General features: G+C 36.2%; 1 protein-coding gene across 2 annotated transcripts in view; it reads left to right on the top strand.

Moving 5' to 3' along the window:
• Positions 1–7,458: 7,458 nt before the first annotated feature.
• The window catches only part of LOC123877786 (ABC transporter G family member 20-like), a 70,129-nt gene continuing 55,763 nt past the window's right edge, over positions 7,459–21,824 (top strand). For both annotated transcript variants that reach the window (XM_045924677.1, XM_045924678.1), the window contains exon 1: positions 7,459–7,734. The gene's annotated coding sequence lies outside the window, so the exon portion shown is untranslated. The remainder of the gene's footprint in view (positions 7,735–21,824) is intronic.

Here is a 21,824-nt window from a genome sequence, read left to right on the forward strand (position 1 = left end):
TGCGTTCATAAATATAAATATAGTATAATGTAAAAATACATTGAGTGATAGAAAAATAATTTTACTACAGCTTGCAGCTAGCATAGTGTTCGGGTTTTAATGCTGTTTGACTTTATAGATAGACTAGCTGATGCGCGCAGCTTCGCCCGCGTGGGTTGGTCAGATCCCCTGCAGCATCAGGATTGAGGAGTTGGACTCCAAATTTTTTATGAAACAATGTCGCAAAGTTCTTCTATCGATTAAAAAATAAATGACGCAAATCGGTTCAGAAATCTCGGAGATTTCGGTGTACATAGGTAGAAAAACACAACTCCCTTTTTGAAAGTCGGTTAAAAAAGTAGCCTATTTTACTCCCTGGTCAATTCTCTACTTGTCTGTGAAAATCCCGTCAAAATCGGTTCAGCCGTTCCAAAGATTACCCTTTTCAAACAGACAGACAGACAGACAGACAGACAGACAGACAGACAGACAGACAGACAGACAGACAGACAGACAGACAGACAGACAAAAATTTTAAAAACGTGTGATTCGGTGTTGGTATCGTTCAAATAACCATAATGAGGTAGTTATTTCGAAATTACAGACAGACACTCCAATTTTATTTATTAGTATAGATAGATAGATGGAAAGACTTTATTGCACACAAAAAAACACATGTAAATAAATGAATACAACACAGAAAGAAGAAAAACAGAAAAAACAATTGTGCGCAAAGGCGGCCTTATTGCTTAGAGCAATCTCTACCAGGCTGAGACCTTTGCTGAAAGGAGAAGCTTTATCTTGTTAAAATAATACAAGTATGGATATGGATGATAACTAATATTACAAACAGACAGTTATTGTACCTGGTACCTACCCATGTAATATTGTGTTTAGGTAATCAACGCAATTCAGCGAAAAAGGTTTTAAATTCAATTATTCTGGTATTTAGGTGTAATTAGTGATTTGACATGGTTGTTGATTGTTGGTGTTTTGAAAATTAACTGTTTTGGGTAGCATAATAATAATTAAAAATGACTGCACCAGAAGAAACAATTTTAGAATTTATATACATACGTTTTCAATGTTTGATTGGGATGAGATTTCTGAAAATATTCATGAGTTTGTTTAGTAAGTAGGTACCTACTTTTCTTATCTGTCTTAAATCCATACTTATATTAATATTAACACGAAAGAGTCTTTGTCAGTCTGTCAGTCTCAGTCTGTTATTTGCCTTTTCACGTAGATATTATACGCTGAAATTAATTTCAACGTTTGGGATAGCTTGCGTCCGCGTACAACGGATGGCTATGCGTGTCGTCGTCGGTGCAGAAAAGAAACCAAGGGAGAAAGAAGAAACATTCATCCCGGAGACGGATATAATGGCACTTTTTATCCCAGAAAATCAAAGAGTTGATTCATTGATTAGTAATCTAGTAAAATATAAATGGAACGTCACAGATTTAAACAAAATAAATATATGTTTGAAGAAACTAAATGTTGTTATTTCAATGATATTATTGTTAAAGTAGGTATAATCTATGCGTTAAATTAAAATGCAATAAAGTCATAAGTATGTTTTATTCCACTAATTACTCAAATACAGTTGTAAAGTAAATTGCCATATCGTAAATAAGCCATAATTATGCAAAAAGAAGCTTCATTGAGTTTATCCTCTCAAAGAATAATAATTTAATGCATACATTATGGACTAATAGTGATGAATGACAGCATTATTATGTTGTATGCATAAATTACTAATTACTAGCCGTCCCTTCCCGGCTTTGCTTGTTGGTAACTATTAATTATATAAAATTTTTTGCTAGTCTAAATTATTGAAGAGAGACTGATTGCAGCCAAGCACTAGTCTATTTAATTTTTTTTGTAGTAATCAAGTTTTTAGAACCTACAGTTTGACCTGCACCTAAGTTGATACATATATTATTATGTTAGACGGTTCTTGAATGGTAAGTATTAGAAGTACAATTATTCACACCAGCAAAAGCTACACTTTTTACCCGACTACGGCAAAGCCAAAAGGAAGGAAGGATTTTAACAGTCTATCCAGATTCTGTGTGTTCCACCGTAGCGCCTAAACTACTGGGCCGATTTTGATGAATGAGGTGTCAATCGATTCATCGTAAAGGTCGGAGTAGCATAGGCTACATTTTATAAGAAAAAATCGCAGTCGGGTTTTAGTTTTCAACTTTATCTTGTTAATTTAAAAGTTTAAAACAATAAAATTCAGATCGTCCGTGTGATTTTATAGCCTACTAAGTATATATGCCCGAGACTTCGTCCATGTGGATGTGAGTATACATATAAATACCCGCGAAAATTCTTTAATTTTTGAGATAAATATAACATGTGTTATTTCAGAGAATAAGCTGCCTCCATTCCAAATTTTAGTCAACTCAGTTCTGTCATACAACATCCAAACTTTCACATCCAGCTACAGTATGACGATCGCAATCAGTCTTGATTGGACAGCTAGCTTTCTCATTATTTGCTGGAGCCTGGAATGCATTGTTTTTGCATGAACCATAAATTCAGCCAATTTCAACAATTGAGATTTTCGTAAGTTTCGGATTATTTAGTCCGTTTTTTCTTTTGTTTGCAGAAATCTTTAAGAAATATTTAATAAACGCGTAAGCGACGCGCTTTAGTCTTTCTGGAATTACATTTTTCACTCTTATCATGATTCTATCGTCATTTCGTAGTGATAAAGGTGCCCACGCACTCGAACTGAACTGCAGCTGAACTGCGCGTCGCGTCAGCGCCCCGCACGATATTCTCTCCAGCCGCGACGCGCGTACGTCACTGCTGCGCGTCGCGGCAGTTCAGCTGCAGTTCAGTTCGAGTGCGTGGGCACCTTAAGGCCACGTATTGCATTCAGTGAGAAGCTAGGTACTTGTGAACTAAGGAAAATTGAAGTATAGCAATGATTGATGCTGCTTTTCCGTGGCTCAAGGTGCAAGTGACATACGATTGCAAATTATCTATTGTGTACATCAATATAAACAGTAGACATAATTATTTATAAATACATACTATAGGTTTACTAATAATTACTTAGGAGTTAGGACGGTCTATGAAGCCTTAGGGTTAAACAAAGCTAGTAAAATTTGAACACATAAATTAACACTGGGTCGTTAAACCACCAATGTTTAAATTTTCATTTCAATAAGAACAGCCAATCAATTCTTGATAATCTGTATACGGGTATAAACGTGTTTAGCTATTACGTACTAGGTCATGCCCGCAAATTCGTCTGCGTGAATATGGATATTATAATTTAGGTTTTTAAAAATAATATTATTGATGCGGAAGTCTATTTGTCTGTCTGTCTGTTTGCCTGGCCTGTCACGGCCTATTTGTTTAAGCGATATGGACAAAATTTATTGCAGAAATTGCATCCCATTGGTACAGATATAAGCTACTTTAGGTCCCAGAATATAAAAAAAATCCCACGGGATTAGAAACCTAAATTCACGCGGATGAAGTAGCGGACGTCATCGAGTAATCTGTAGGTAATATTATCACACTAATATTATAAAGGCGAAAGTTTGTATGTGTGTGTGTGTGTGTGTGTGTGTGTATGTTTGTTACTCCTTCACGCAAAAGCTACTGGATGGATTTGGCTGAAATTTGGAATGGAGATAGATAATATCCTGGATTAGCACATAGGCTACTTTTTATCCCGGAAAATCGAAGAGTTCCCACGGGATTTCGAAAAACCTAAATCCGCGCGGGCGAAGTCGCGGGCATCGGCTAGTAATATACTAAAAAGGCAAAACTAACTGACTGACTGATCTATCAACGCACAGCTCGAACTACTCGACGAATCGGACCGGAATTTGGCAGGCAGCTATATAGATAGCTATAATGACATAGACATCCGTTAAGAAAGGATTTTTGAAAATTTAATTTTTAATTTGGAATTTATAATCCACGTGGATAAGTCTGGTAATACAATAAGTAAGATGGACAACCCTCAAAAACCTTGCTTCGCACATCGTATGTTCACCTGTTTGCTTACATTAAAGTTTAAGTGTTAAAAGCTTTGTTTTCCGCCTCTAAACAAATACAAGGTAAACGACGCGAAAATAAGTAGAAAACCAAATCTACGGTGACGTGTCTTTAGGACAGGAAATAGCGTTTCAAAGTACTTAGTTTAACATGTATGATCAACCCATCGCCAGCCCACTACTGAACACGGGTCCCCTCTCAGAATGAGATGGAGTTAGGGCATTGCTTCTACCACGCTGGCCAAGTAACTCGAGATTGGTAGACTTCACAAACATTATCAGAGTGAATTAGAATGATGGAACTCTCGGTTTGATACGCCACTCCTGGCACAAGCTTTACGCTTAATTGGAGGGGAAAGGGGAGCATTAGTCATGATTAGCATGGCTAATATTAGGTGCGTGTCCGGAATCGAACCACCGACCTCCCAAGGTAGACCTCTTAACCGCTAGGTAATTAGGCTACTTAGTTTAACATAAAATACAAAAATTTTAGTTAAAGTAACAAAAAAGTGCGGCCTTTGAAAAAAGGATAAGGATATGAAACGTCTTTTTGTGGCATTAAAATTTAGCACTGAAATAATTAAGACGCTAATTAATAACTATACATACCCTACTTAATATTCTGTTTTAAAATCAAGATAATAATTAGGAATTGAATCCTATTAAAAAAACCCTCTTTAAAATATCACGGAATATTTAGAAATTTTGGAATCTGATAACAATGGTAATTTAATTTGGTACCATTGACTTGATATGATCACGGATGTGGGAGGGGTGACGTTTAGATTAAAAAGAACTGGCCAAGTGCGGGTCAGACTCGCGCACTGAGGGTTCCGCACTCAGGTATTTTTTCCAACATTTTGCACGATAAATTAAAAACTATTATACATAAAAATAAATAAAAATCTGTTTTAGGATTTACAGGTAAAGCCCTTTCATATGATACCCCACTTAGTACAGTTATCCTATTTTGAAAATTGACACAAAAACGCATTTTTTTTTTTAATGATGTAACCACAAATTCGAGGTTTTCAGATTTATTCCTGCACTTGTGCTATAAAACCTACCTACCTACCAAATTTCATGATTCTAGGTAACGGAAAGTACCCTATAGGTTTCTTGTCAGACAGACAGACGGACAGACAGACAACAAAGTGATCCTATAAGTGTTCCGTTTTTCCTTTTGAGGTACGGAACCCTAAAAATTGATGAGTTGTATGTTTGTTTTTTTTATATTTTTAAAAAAAATCTTTACTGTCTGTCAGCGGGTTATGTCTCGTGATTCGTGACAGGTAGGTAGAGAGTTGAAATTTTCACAGAATTTGTATTCTTTGCCACTATAATATAAACTAATCTGCACTAATATCATAAAGAGGTAAAGTTGTAAGTTTGTTTGTAAACTCTATCTTTCTTGTATCTCTGGAACTACTGAACCGATTTTGAATTTTTTTTTACCAATAGAAAGCTGAGTGTGTGACATAGGCTATATTTTATTTTCAAGCTCCCATGCAAAGCCGGGGTGGGTCGCTAGCAATAAGAATTTCAAAATGGCTGCCAAAGAAAGTATTAAAATTAACAAGTGTTATGTTTTGTACTTGCGAGTCCGACTCGGACTTGACCGATTTTTTTCTTAATAATATTCTAATTAACTTAGATGAAAAAAAATACTCATGGATAAGTATATAATAAGTTTTTTTTACTCTCATTTATTTATTTTTCCCATTTTATCCTATTTTTAAACAACACATAATAAAATAACAAAAACAACAGAAAAAATAACAGAAACACAGAAAAAATAACAGAAACAACAGAAAAAATAACAGAAACACAGAAAAAATAACAGAAACAACAGAAAAAATAACAGAAACACAGAAAAAATAACAGAAACATAGAAAAAATAACAGAAACACAGAAAAAATAACAGAAACAACAAAAAATAAAATAACATCAACAACAAAATCAATAAATAACAGAAACAAAAGAGAAATAAAATAACATAAACGACAAAAAACTAAAGTAACGGAAAAAAAAACATTGAATAAAAATATGATAAAATGGATCCCACTGGCAGCAGGGTGGGTTGGACCCAAGCCGCCAGTAGTTAGGGCTCCAGAGTGAGGAACCTCCTCACAATGCGTGCCGTCTCAAGAACCACTGCCTTCTGTATCTTACCCTTGATCCAACAGTTAAGCGACAGTTTCTTAAGATGTTGTTCGAAACTGTTCGCAATAAGACCGTGGACTGATACAACTATCGGTACAATAATCGCTGAGTCAACACTCCACATGGCGGTAATCTCGTGGGCCAGGTCCAAGTATTTCGATACTTTTTCCTTTTCTGCTTTCACTAAATTATCATCATGTGGAATAGTGACATCAACAATCATTGCTCGACGCGCTGATCGGTCAACTAGCACTATATCAGGTCTATTGGCTACAATATACCTGTCAGTGATAACCGACCGATCCCAGTAAAGCAGGGCACTACTATTTTCAAGAACTGACATTGGGTCGTACCTATAGTACGGCACCTCAGTATCTACAAGGCCATATTGAAGAGCAAGTTGTTGATGGATTATCTTGGCTACTTGATTATGTCTGTGCAAGTATTCGCCGTTAGCAAGATAAGAACAACCGGAAACAATATGTCTGAGGGATTCCCCAGGAAGATGGCACGCACGACAAATGTCAAGCGTTCCATCTTTCATTATATGTTTCCGGTAATTATTAGTCTTAATAACTTCGTCCATAATTGCACAGATAAAACCTTCGGTTTCCCCAAAGAGGTCCCCAAACTGTAGCCAGGATACTGAGGCTATGGAATCTACATCCGGCCTAGTTAAGGCCTTGTAGAATCTTCCATGCAACTCCTTACTCCTCCATACAGCTATGCGATCCGAAGTGCTAAGCACTATGGGCTTACGCCAGTTATTTTTGCCTAAGGAAAGCGGAGTAAGACCTTTATCAACTGCAACTACATCCCTATGTATTCCCACATTTACTTTGAGAAAATAATCTCTGAGATTGCATACCTCACGATTATGAAGGTTCTTGGCATTTAAAAAACCACGCCCTCCACACTTGCGTGGGATATACAATCTCATAACAGATGAACGTGGATGATGCATACGATATGTAGTCAACAATTTTCGGATTCTTCGATCCAAGGCATCCAGTTCAGTTTGAGTCCATTTTAGAATGCCAAAAGTGTATATAAGTAAAGTTATTATTAAGTTATTATTAATAAGTTATTATTAAGTATGATAAAATAATTATCTGTTAAATTATAGAAAAACAAAAAAAAAGATTCACAATAGACACACTTTTTGCAAGAAATGCTAATTTCAGCCATTGTTCAAGTGCACACTTTGAATGACCAGAAGCATGAAGCAAACAATCGTCGAAGTTTGCCGACTCTCAAGGTTTTTTAACTCTGTGGTCACGGAGAGAGCGATCTTTGACTCGATACTCGAGCCACTAGTGAACACTCGATCGCGGCGCGAATAGGTCGCCACTCGCCATCTTAGAAAAAGTAATAGACGTCAAATCGCGCGCCATTTTCAAATATCGAACACTAACTTTTGTTTTTCAGTGCTATAAGGTTTTTTATTGTTGACAGTTTTCCGTTTTTTTTTTTTGCTTTTGTTTTTTTTTTTAAAGACAATAAGTGCAAGTGCGTGGCATTTTTTTCGGAAAGTAAAAGGAGGTGAGACGTGTTAAAAAAATTGGTGAGTATTTTAAATGCACCTATACGTTCTCCTTTAATGATTTTTTTTTTGCTTTGGCTCTCAGCTTCGCACGCGTTTTATTGAGGTCAAGCTTGAAATGTTCTAGTGGTCTGGTTTTTACCGAAGTTAAAAAAAAGTAGGTAGGTACTTAGCGTTTTATTATGTGTAATATATTTGTTAATAAAAACAATTATTGTAGGTACTGAGTATTTTTATTTCTAACAATTTTTAATGTTGAATTGAGCAAAATATGTGGCAATAAATTGTAACATAGAATAAAATAAATTCAGCCATGCCAAGGTACAAAACCTAACAACTTTAGGAGCTACGATGCTACGGACAGATACACAGATACATAGATAGGTACACACGTCAAACTTATAACACCCCTATTTTTGGGTCGGGGGTTAAAAATATAAATACAATATTGCCATATTTTTATGTTCATGTATTGAACTAAGATTTTACGAACTGAGCAAGTTTTCAGTCCGTGCGTGCTCAACTGACATTTTTATTTTTGTAATATTTAGTAGAGAGTAGAGAAATATGAGAAGTACCTAGCTGGTTATAGTTATAGCGACTTTATCCGCGTGGATTTTACGTATTTTATTTACATATATATTTTCTTCGATTATTATTATAGCTAAGAACACTCTCGATCAAGCCACCTTTCAAACAAAAAAAAAAATTATTCGTTTAGGAGCTACGATGCCACAGACAGATACACAGATACACATGTCAAACTTATAACCCTCTTTTTGAGTCGGGGGTTAAAAATTAGAGACGTGTGCCTGTGTTCGAAACCATACCCTCCGAATGAGGTCACAATATTAAATCACTAAATCAAGCGAAAAATTTAGTTAGGTAGACCGTAGGTAGTATCTCTACCTACCCGGTAGAGGTACCAACTGGTGGTAGGAACGGGTAGGTGGTGTCACAATGTGGTGTTATGAACTAGGTAGCCACCTAGTTTGTCAATAGTCTTCTCAATTGAATTGCATAGTAATTATTTTAATAATACTTAATAGTTAGTTTATTTCCAGTCCACTTAACAGGGCTCTCTACGTCACTCGTTTCATACAATCGTAGTTCCAATTTCATTTGAATATCAAGCAACCAAAGTCCATGAAATTTTGCAGACATATTCTACAAACTAATATCTATGTCTGTGGTTTTCCAGATTTCTGTTAAAATATTCGGTTTCAAAGTTACGCGGTCTTAAAAATTTACATACAAATCTTTGAGCCCCTGTAATTTAAAAACTACATTTTTTAGAAAAATCTAAAACACCACAGATGTATATTAGTTTCTAGAATATGTCTGCAAAATTTCATGGACTTTGGTTGCTTAATATTCAAATGAAATTGGAACTACGATTGTATGAAACGAGTGACGGAGAGAGCCCTGTTTTGCTCTGACATCTAGCTTGGGCTATAATTTTTTATGTAGGTACTGTAGGTCATGGATACCTATTATGAAGTACCTACCTACCTAGTTATTGATTACATTGGTGAATCATCGGGATACGAACTGCGTACCTACGCCGCAGGTTACTGAAACCAGTTGGTTAGGTAGGTAGGTACCTAAGGGCTAAATATGATCACACTATACTATATAAAGGCGAAAGTTTGTGTGTAGGTATGTGTATGTGTGTGTGTGTTTGTGTGTGTGTGTGTGTATGTTTGTTACTCCTTCACGCAAAAACCACTGGACGGATTTGGCTGAAATTCGGGATGGGGATAGATAATATCCTTGATTAGCACATAGGCTACTTTTTATCCCGGAAAACCAAAGAGTTCCCACGGGATTTCGATAAACCTAAGTCCACGCGGACGAAGTCGCGGGCGTCAGCTAGTCACACTAATATTATAAAGGCGAGAGTTTGTATGTGTGTGTGTGTGTGTGTGTGTGTGTGTGTGTATGTTTGTTACTCCTTCACGCAAAAACCACTGGACGGATTTGGCTGAAATTCGGGATGGGGATAGATAATATCCTTGATTAGCACATAGGCTACTTTTTATCCCGGAAAACCAAAGAGTTCCCACGGGATTTCGATAAACCTAAGTCCACGCGGACGAAGTCGCGGGCGTCACCTAGTTACTAATATAAATTCGAAAGTGTGTTTATTCCTTCAATCACACGGCAAAGAAACAACGGAACCACATGTTTCGTAGGGTTCCGTAGCAACGGGACCCTATTATTAAGCCTCGGTCCGTTTGTCCGTCTGGCACCGGGCTGTATCTCGTGAACTGTAATAGGTAGAGACTAGAGAATTGAAATTTTCACAGACCGTGTATTAGGAACTATATGATTGATGTGGGTTATTAGATTGCAAAACGAAAAGTAGCAGAGGCCAGAGCCAAAAAAAAAGAAAAAAAAAGATGTGAGACGAGAAAAAAGGTTTTTGGAGGATAGAGCATTAATAATTGTAGAGAAAAAGGATGTAAAGTTGCTTAGCTAAGTGCATGAGTGGTTAATGAATTTATTAATTAATATAATATAATTTGAAAGTAATTAACAGTGTTTGATTAAATCTTACTTCCACGATCGTTGACATGATGATGCCGAAGATAGTACATAATATAGTGAAGAGATGACCCTGGAGGCTTATACGTGTAAGTCTACTTAACTCTATTGCCGCTATAACAACAAATAATAAAAGTCCGACGCAATTGACCAGTTTTGATATTTAATATCTTTTCATTTACACGGCTTACTGTAAATATTATAACAGTACATTTCTTGTAATGTAAGCAAAAAGCGTCGCTTAGTATGTGTATCTGTGTATCTGTGTATCTGTCTGTGGCATCGTAGCTCCTAAACTAATGAACCGATTTTAATTTAGTTTTTTTTGTTTGAAAGGTGGCTTGATCGAGAGTGTTCTTAGCTATAATCCAAGAAAATCGGTTCAGCCGTTTGAAAGTTATCAGCTCTTTTCTAGTTATTACTGTAACCTTCACTTGTCGGGGGTGTTATAAATTTTTAATTTACACTTGTTCTTTTTACTTTCTGCACTACAGTAAACATGGAGCAATACATTACTACTATAATCATTTCAAACATGATTGATTACTTGATTAGGTTACTCTCAAGAATGTAGAGTAAGTAGGTAAGTACCTTCGGTTTACCATTGCAATACTTAAGAGGGCTCTCTCCGTCACTCGCTTCATACAAACGTAGTTCCAATTTCATTTGAATATTAAGCAACCGAAGTCCATGAAATTTTGAAGACATATTCTAGAAACTAATATCTATGCCTTATTAATTAATATAAGAAGATTAATTAATAGTCTGTGTAAGGAACCCTCCACGCGAGTTCAACTTCTGCTTGACCAGTTTTTATTTCTTCTTGAAACGCATGGCACTTATATTTTATAAATAGAATAAAAGGGCTTTTCCAAGTTTCTGAATCAACCGTTTAGTACGCAATTAAATTCAGACATGATCTGAATTATTTACATACTTTATCTACCGTTTAACAGGGCTCTCTCCGTCACTCGCTTCATACAATAGTAGTTCCAATTTCATTTGAATATTAAGCAACCAAAGTCCATGAAATTTTGCAGACATATTCTAGAAACTAATATCTGTGTCTGTGGTGTTTTAGATTTTTCTAAAAATATGTAGTTTTAAAATTACATGGGCTCAAAGATTTGTATGTGAATTTTTAAGACCGCGTAACTTTGAAACCGAATATTTTAACAGAAATCTGAACCACAGACAACGATATTAGTTTCTAGAATATGTCTGCAAAATTTCATGGACTTTGGTTGCTTAATATTCAAATGAAATTGGAACTACGTTTGTATGAAGCGAGTGACGGAGAGAGCCCTCTTAAGTATTGCAGTGGTAAACCGAAGGTACGTACCTACTTACTCTACATTCTTGAGAGTAACCTAATCAAGTAATCAATCATGTTTGAAATGATTATAGTAGTAATGTATTGCTCCATGTTTACTGTAGTGCAGAAAGTAAAAAGAACAAGTGTAAATTAAAAATTTATAACACCCCCGACAAGTGAAGTTTACAGTAATAACTAGAAAAGAGCTGATAACTTTCAAACGGCAGAACCGATTGTCTTGGATTATAGCTAAGAACACTCTCGATCAAGCCACCTTTCAAACAAAAAAAACTAAATTAAAATCGGTTCATTCGTTTAGGAGCTACGATGCCACAGACAGATACACAGATACACAGATACACACGTCAAACTTATAACACCCCTCTTTTTTGGTCGGGGGTTAAAAACCAAGCTAAGTGCGAGTCGGGCCTCGCTATTTTAAGGTTCCGTACATAATCATGTTTCAGTCATAGCTAACAAACCACGTACCTACTTTATGAATCGCTAGTTTCAGTATTTTTTGTTGAAATACCCTAAGGTGTACACAATACACCGGAGTTTCATATTCCTGACTTCGTTCGCGTGGATGTAGGTTTCTTAAAATTCCCGTGGGAACTCTTTGATTTTCCGGAATAAAAAGTAGCCTATGTGCTAATCCAAGGTATTATAATCTATCTCCATTTTAAATTTCAGCCCAATCCGTCCAGTAGTTTTTGCGTGAAGGAGTAACAAACATACACACACACACACACACACAAACACACACACATACAAACTTTCTCCTTTATAATATTAGTGTGATGTATTGCTCCATGTTTACTGTAGTTGCAGAAAGTAAAAAAAACCAAGCCAAGTGCGAGTCGGACCCCGCTGTTTTAAGGTTCCGTACATAATCAAGTTTCAGTCATAGCTAACAAACTACGTACCTACTTTATGAATCGCTGGTTTCAGTATTTTTTGTTGAAATACCGTAAGGTGTACACAATACACCGGAGTTTCATATTCCTAACTAGTTTAGTTTTTGAGATAGACCCCGACACAAACAAACAAAATTACTAGAAAACCGGCCTAGTGCGAATCAGACTCGCGCACCGAGGGTTCCGTACTTGCGTATTTTTCCTGACACTTCAAACGTAAATCAAAAACTATTATGCATAAAAATAAATAAATATCTGTTTTAGAATGTTCAGGTAAAGCCCTTTCATATGATAACAGACTTGGTACGTATAGTTTTCTTACTTTGAAAATTGAAAATACTAATTTGTTCATGAACGCATTTTAATTTTTTTGTTCACAAATTTACAATTTTCGGATTTTTACCTTTACTTGTGCTATAAGACCTACCTACCTACCTAATATCATGATTCTAGGTCAACGGGAAGTACCCTATAGATTTTCTTGCTAGACACGACAGACGAACGGATTATTTATGTATATATACTTAAATTATATACACGTACTAGTTATATACTCGTATGCAGGAGCACACGAGTAGATATACCCTTAATAATCTACTCGTGTGGCAGGAGTCTCGGATCAATCCTAGTATAATATAACTGCAACTCCCACTTGTAAAACCTCAGCACTGCGCCAGGGAGGTCAAGGGTCAAAGGTCAACCAAGTTATTACTTACAATTTACACGCATTTAACTTTGACCTCAAAACATTTGGGTTTCTTTTGTGTCATTAATTATGTCACAAATAAATCGAAGTCCGACTTCGTAAATGCTTTATTATGTAATTTCAAAAGGCATAAATTAAAATTTTAACCTTTAGCATTGTAATTTGTAATAAATCTTATTCTTATAGGACCGCGACGTTTAATCATTAAAAATATATAACTATGAATAAAGCATTTTTCGGCCGATTAAGCACTATTTTTAACCAACTGAATTGAGAACCACCAAAAGAGGTGGTTCTCAATTCGGCCCCTACCCTTTTTTCTTTATATTTCCGATATACACCGATTTTTTCAAGGTTTCTGGATCGATTTGAAAAATTTTTAGGGTTCCGACCCGAAAGGTGCCAACGGAACCATATCACTAAGCATCCGCTGTCCGTCCGTCCATCCGTCTGTCAGCGGGCTGTATCTTGTGAACCGTCATAATATGTAGAGTTGATATTTTCGCAGAATGCGTATTTCTGTTGCGTGTTTCTGTTCTGCTTGTACGAAACCCTTCGTGTGTGAGTCCGACACGTACGTGACCGATTTTTTTCACTCGGATTCACAGAACCCTACAAAATATTCTAGAAAATCAGAATGGTGGTATTTAACACAGGCGCATGACTGGCGTGCAGTTTTTGGTCAAGGTAGGCAAAATCATAAAAACTAACAACTACTAATTATACATATTTACCTAATTATTATTTACAGTTGTACAAAAAATTGTTTATTAATCCAAGCATTTGCGTCATCCTAGTTAAATTCTTTTTGTTTTTAACCCCCGACCCAAAAAGAGGGGTGTTATAAGTTTGACGTGTGTATCTGTGTGTCTGTGTATCTGTGTATCTGTCTGTGGCATCGTAGCGCCTAAACAAATGAACCCATTTTAATTAAGTTTTTTTTGTTTGAAAGGTGGCTTGATCGAGAGTGTTCTTAGCTATAATCCAAAAAAATTGGTTCAGCCGTTTAAAAGTTATCAGCTCTTTTCTAGTTTTCTTGTAGAAAAGAAGGTTAGATGGACGTTGCCTAGATATACATAATTATTTATTTGAAAATGATGTTTTGGAAAACTCAGATACTTTGGATCGTAGGCGCGGAATAGTCAAAGAAAATCGGTTCAGCCGTTTGAAAGTTATCAGCTCTTTTCTAGTTACTGTAACCTTCACTGGTCGGGGGTGTTGAAAATTTTTAATTTACACTTGTACTTAATTTAAACATTGGTGAGCAACGAGAGGTCTTGGAACGCCGTCGCCTCCTTCTGCGAGGAGGTGATGACTCAGAAGGAGGCGGCGATACGGCGGCGGGAGGCCGACGCAAACGCGGACCCTAGTCCCTATCCGTCGCCGAAGGACGGGGCGCAGGCGCATGCGCACGATCGCCGCCTGCTACCTTAGCCGGAGTTTCGAGCGACCCATCTGATGTCGCTCGTCTAGACCACGTCGGGAGGCGCGTTCGCCTCGGACGTGCAGTAACCTAGAAATAGGTCTCCGGCGGAGGGCCCGCCTCAGCAGACGTCGCTGGCTGGGTCGCCGTAGATTGCTTCGGTGTTCCCGCGACCCAGTCGCCAAGCATCGCCGTTGGGTTTTAGTGGGTATTCCGGTCGTCTCTCCGCTGGCGAGTCCCACATATCCTTCCCGTCTCTCGGGAGAGATGCGTAAAGGCATTTCCCAACGCAAAAAAAAAAATCTAATTAGATACCAGATATCTAAGTTTTACTTACCTAATTTAAATATTTTTTATTTAGATGCCAACCAATTTAATCCCTGGTAGGTAGGTCCTAGTACCTAAAACCCTAGTGAACCCTAAAAGTGAACTAGAGTGATCCTGAGTGATAATATGTCAAATAAGGCTATGGTTACCTGAAGTCATTGAACAAGTGTAAATTAAAAATTTATAACACCCCCGACAAGTGAAGGTTACAGTAACTAGAAAAGAGCTGATAACTTTAAAACGGCTGAACCGATTTTCTCTGATTATAGCTAAGAACACTCTCGATCAAGCCACCTTTCAAACAAACAAAAAAACTAAATTAAAATCGGTTCATTAGTTTAGGACCTACGATGCCACAGACAGATACACACCTCAGACTTATAACACTCTTTTTTTTGGGTTGGGGGTTAAAGTTATTTCTTGCACGGAAGTACGGAACCTTTCACGTGCGAGTCGACTCGCACTTGACTGGTATTTGTGTTAAAACCGGATAATTATTTCTCAATTCGATACAAGGAAAATCCTGAACAAAACTTTAAACTTGATACACTTTAGCTACATTAAAGCCTGCAGAGTGCAGATCACCTTTCTCTTTTCACGCAATACAATTGAAAGAGTGTAGAGCTATTTTTATATTCCTAGGACCTAAGTTAGGTCTTCAGTTCTAAGTAAAGGTGATTATATCAGTTGCTGCAATGAATTCTAACTGAATAGTGTTTCTCGACATAGTTGGGTTGTCAACTGGACTATAATAAATAGGTATTAGGTAGGTAGGTACTTAGGTAGGCTAATGCCCGCGACTTCGTCCGCGTGCACCACACAAATTTCAACCCCCAGTTGTACCCTTTAGGGGGTGGTTCTTAATCCCCCGACCCAAAAACAGGGGTGTTATAACTTTGACGTGTGTATCTGTGTATCTGTCTGTGGCATCGTTGCTCCTAAACTAATGAACCGATTTTTGTTTGAAAGGTGGCTTGATCGAGAGTGTTCTTAGCTATAATCCAAGAAAATCGGTTCAGCCGTTTGAAAGTTATCAGCTCTTTTCTAGTTACTGTAACCTTCACTTGTCGGGGGTGTTATAAATTTTTAATTTACACTTGTAGTTAGATGGAGTTTAGGGAGATAGGATAATCGTGTTAGACTTACATAATATTTTTTTTCATATTAATTACTAATTATAGTACTAAGTAAGTATATAAATATATACTTTTTAGTACCTATATTAACAACAAAGTCTTTTTTAGTTTTATATTTTATACCTACGCATAGATTTTACGATTTCTCACGTACTTACCTCGATGAATCATAGAGAATAGAGAGAAAAATACCTAAGCAGCTATTTAAATACAGTCCGCTTATTAAAGTCTATGGTCCTGTTAATCCGTGATAAATCGATATGATTTATGCCTCACAAAGTAACCAAAATCTTTATAAAAACTGTAGGTCAACAAACTCTAATCCCCAACCACGTCTGCAATACGAGAAGCAATTAAACGATCCTTTAACCGTTAACCGTTAACAGGGCTCTCTCCGTCACTCGTTTCCACTCGTTTCATACAATCGTAGTTCCAATTTCATTTGAATATTAAGCAACCAAAGTCCATGAAATTTTGCAGACATATTCTAGAAACTAATATCTGTGTCTGTGGTGTTTTAGATTTTTCTAAAAATATGTAGTTTTAAAATTACAGGGGCTCTAAGATTTGTATGAAAATTTTTAAGACCGCGTAACTTTGAAACCGAATATTTTAACAGAAATCTGGAAAACCACAGACATAGATATTAGTTTCTAGAATATGTCTGCAAAATTTCATGGACTTTGGTTGCTTAATATTCAAATGAAATTGGAACTACGATTGTATGAAACGAGTGGAAACGAGTGACGGAGAGAGCCCTCTTAACGTATTGGTGAAATTAACCTTGCGCGATATCCATTCCCGTCACGTTCGAGTTTGTAACTCGAGTGCCCTTGGTACCATTCTGCTTAAACTACGGATATATATTCGCGGGGCGTTGTCCAAACAAAATAGAGTGGCATTGCATCTCGCAATGATTTCCTAGCGAATTGCGTGGGGTAATTCATAGTGTGCCAGCCACATTAACGGCCAATAACGCGATGTTCAACGGCGTTTCCCGTTAAGGTGCATGACACGGGTCTGTCCGCGAAATTAAAATTTAATTTGGTTTTTCGCAATTTATAAACTAATACGACAATACTCGTCTAGTATGTAGGTACCTATAGTATCGACTTTGTGAGTAACTCACGTCAAACTCATTATTTTGGCTAATGTCTTAAACTGAACACTTTCAAGTAAAGGTTTTTATGTTATCCTGTGAGAAATATACTGCCATTGGCGGAATTAGAATGCCATAAGCCCACTTTGTCATATTAATTTACGAATTGCGAAAAACCAAATTAAATTTGAATTTGGCGGGCAGACTCGTCTAGTGAACCTTGCTTCAATGCTTTCCTTACGATGTTTTTCTTCGCGGTTTAAGATTATGATATTTACAGGGCTCTCTACGTCACTCGTTTCCACTCGTTTCATACAATCGTAGTTCCAATTTCATTTGAATATTAAGCAACCAAAGTCCATGAAATTTTGCAGACATATTCTAGAAACTAATATCTGTGTCTGTGGTGTTTTAGATTTTTCTAAAAATATGTAGTTTTAAAATTACAGAGGCTCAAAGATTTGTATGTAAATTTTTAAGACCGCGTAACTTTGAAACCGAATATTTTAACAGAAATCTGGAAAACCACAGACATAGCTGATATTAGTTTCTAGAATATGTCTGCAAAATTTCATGGACTTTGGTTGCTTAAAATTCAAATGAAATTGGAACTACGATTGTATGAAACGAGTGACGGAGACGCACCTAACTCTTCTTTAAATACTTCAATATGTTGCAGTATATACTTTCTACCTATATGTCATATCTATACCTACTTATTATTTTAATTAAGATAATATAATAATAATTACTATAAGCAGGTATAATAATATAATCTTAAATCCACAGGCATTTATAATGATATACGAAAAACCAGTTGTTGCTTGTTAGAGTGTTCGAAATATTTTTATTTTAACGTGTCCTTTTTATTCAGATTAGTTACAGAACAGGTTCACCATGATCTCACTTGATAATAAATTGTTATAAAATATATTAACAAAATACTTTGCACTTGATTGTACAAATAATATATTGTAAAAATCTTCTTTCTTACATATTAAGAGGGGTCCCTCCGTCACTCGCTCCATACAAACGTAGTTCATCTCTCATTGGAATACTAACCAATCATACTCAATGGAATTTTGTAGAAACGTTCCGGGAACTAATATCTATGCCTGTAGTTTTCCAGATTTCCGTTAAAATATTCGGTTTCAAAGTTACGCGGTCTTAAACATTCACATACAAATCTTTGAGCCCCTGTAATTTTAAAACTACATATTTTTAGAAAAATCTAAAACACCACAGGCACAGATATTAGTTTTTTTTTTTTAATAAAAAAAAGAATATTAGCCATTTTTAATCATGATAAACATTCCTCTTTCCCCTCCAACTAAGCGTTAAGCTTGTGCTAGGAGTGGGTACGACAATAGTGCAACGGGTGGGGGTTGAACCGGCGACCTTTCGGATTTCAGTCCGCTCCCATAACCGTTGAGCTATTGAGGCTTATTGAAGTTTCTAGAATATGTTTGCAAAATTTCATGGACTTTGTTTGCTTAATATTCAAATGAAATTGGGACTACAATTGCATTCAGTAAGTGACGGAGAGAGCCCTGTTAATTTACAATCTGCAGTCCGCTTCGTCCAGTATGTCAGTCAGTTACTTTTCCTTCTATGTATATATTTAGATAATCCTATATTATACATATTATATTTCATATTCCTGTAAGAGTGTTATAATATAAGTTATATGTAACACATTCTTATAGGAAGATCTAGACCACACGAGTCAAGGAAATGACTGTAATAGTATCATGTCTCGTCATTTGTCCACTTTCCAGCGTTTCCGTGGTTTACCTAACATAATCTACCTACATGCATAGATATCATATGCTTTATAGTTTATACCTACTTCCGTATTTGTAACAATGATTGACCCAAGAGCTTATCTAACGACCTACTATTTTATTTTTAGGGTTCCGTACCTCAAAAGTAAAAACGGAACCCTTATACCTAGGATCACTTTGTTGATACCTATAAATTGCCCCGAGTTATAAGCTAGCAAATATTATGCGCTAGCACTACTCTATCCCACACATTTTATTTCTCAGAAAATAAGGAAGGTGGGATTTCAGTGGGATCTTGGACCAAAGGAAATCTGACAAGCTACAGACACAGATATTTTTTTAACGCCGACCCAAAAAGAGGGGTGTTATAAGTTTAACGTGTGTATCTGTCTGTGGCATCGTAGCTCCTAAACTAATGAACCGATTTTAATTTAGTTTTCTTTGTTTGAAAGGTGGTTTGATCGAGAGTGTTCTGAGCTATAATCCAAGAAAATCGATTCAGCCGTTTGAAATTTATTAGCTCTTTTCTAATTACTGTAACCTTCACTTGTCGGGGGTGTTATAATTAATTTACACTTGTTTCTAAAATTTGTTGACAAAATTTCATTAAGTTTGGTTATTATTTAAGTAAATGAGAACCTAACTACGTTTTTGTGGAAAGCGTCTGGGAATGCGCTATACCTACTGGTACTTCTCTTAAATTAAAATACATTACATTAGTCTAGAATTCTAGATAATAATCATCCTTTACAGGTGTGCCCATATCCATCTAAATATGGTATTCATAAATCAAACACTTAAGCATTGTAGAATAACTGCTATGCCTTCATCTAACGCATTAGTTACTCATGGTCATAAATAAATATTGATCTTATACTTTACTTATGTAGTAAGTCATTACATTTTGTTAAAATAAATATAAATAAACTAGGTAAGTGTTTTAAAGGTTGTTTTTCTGTTATACTACCTTTTGACACATGGCTTCGCCCGCCTGAAAGTTGTTCAATAGAACTTAGGAGCTGTTAGTATCTAATAGGGAAGATATTACGAAAAATTACAAGTGTAAAGTAAAAATTTATAACACCCCCGACAAGTGAAGGTAACAATAACTAGAAAAGAGCTGATAACTTTCAAACGGCTGAACCGATTTTCTTGGATTATAGCTAAGAACACTCTCGATCAAGCCACCTTTCAAACAAAAAAAAAACTAAAATCGGTTCATTAGTTTAGGAGCTACGATGCCGCAGACAGATACACAGATACACACGTCAAACTTATAACACCCATGTGTTTGGGTCGGGGCTCAAAAATATTACGAGTATGTATTATGGTTAAAAGTTTATTAGGGTTCCGTACCACAAAAAAAAATTGTTGCACGGTTTTTGGTTTATCGTGCAAAATGTTGGAAAATACTGGAGTAAGGAACCCTCGGTGCACGAGTCTGACTCGCACTTGGCCGGTTTTTCTTACTATTCTAAAAGCTCCGAGAAAACACAAACCAACGAAGCAAAACAATGTTTTTCGTACAGATAAACAAATTGCATCAGCACCAAAAATACCATCAAGAGATTTCCTGATAATTTTGTCAAGTAAATATAAAGTGAAAGGAAACTGGAAGGATTAAAGTATTTTACCGTATTTTTCCTTAAAAGAAGGAAACCTTTAGATGCATTTAATCTGTAAGAAATATTGTACCTACTAATACGATTTTCCTTATCTTAAAAGAAAAGGGTAAAAATTCGTTAGCAAACCTTATTCTGCCATGTTACTAAAAGCATGTGAAACATACACTATTATTGGTATAATACGTATAATATGTCAAAATTAAATATTTCTTAAGAGGGGTCTCCCCGTCACTCGCTTCATACAAACGTAGTTCCAATTTTATTTGAATATTAAGCAACCAAAGTCCATGAAATTTTGCAGGTATATTCTAGAAACTAATATCTATGTCTGTGGTTTTCCAGATTTCTTTTAAAATATTCGGTTTCAAAGTAACGCGGTCTTAAAAATTTACATACAAATCTTTGAGCCCCTGTAATTTTAAAACTACATATTTTTAGAAAAATCTAAAACACCACAGGCACAGATATTAGTTTCTAGAATATTATGTCTGCAAAATTTCATGGACTTTGGTTGCTTAATATACAAATGAAATTGGAACTACGTTTGTATGAAGCAAGTGACGGAGAGACCTTTCTTAAGATTTATTAATTCATAAAATCCATGTCTCCTGTTAGTTTTAAGTTTGCTAACCATTTATAATTATCAATTTAACTAAATAAGAGTTTTCAAATTATGTCAAATGCTATTAGGTACCTCACATCTGTGAATTTCATACTAGCACCCTTACTAAGACAGCATTACAAAAATCGTGTACTATGAAACTCTCAAAATTAGTATGAAACCGTATGAAACTGGACATCAATTTGTAAGCAAAAACGAGTTGCAACTTGCAGTCCGCAAAAAATTTTGTACTGACTTGTGTGTTCTACATAGAGGTCATTGGTTTCACCTTTCCACGGCAGGACGTCACAGTAAAGGTCCGTTTACACGTACCGGCGCGAAGAGCATCAAAGAACGATTTTTTCACGCAGACCGGAAATGACGGATGTATACGCTTGGAGCCATCAGCCAACCGAGCTGATATCGATAGACCTGAGAGAGTATGGAAGCGGATGCCTTTTTAAAAGTAGACTAGCACTTCATTATAGCCTCAATAGTTCAACGGTTCAAGGAGCGGACTGAAATCCGAAAGGTCGGCGGTTCAAATCCCACCTGTTGCACTATTGTCGTACCGATTCCTAGCACAAGCTTTACGCTTAGTTGGAGGGGAAATGGGAATGTTAGTCATGAT

Source organism: Maniola jurtina, chromosome 24, assembly GCF_905333055.1.
Source record: "Maniola jurtina chromosome 24, ilManJurt1.1, whole genome shotgun sequence".
In the NCBI taxonomy this organism is placed as follows: domain Eukaryota; kingdom Metazoa; phylum Arthropoda; class Insecta; order Lepidoptera; family Nymphalidae; genus Maniola; species Maniola jurtina.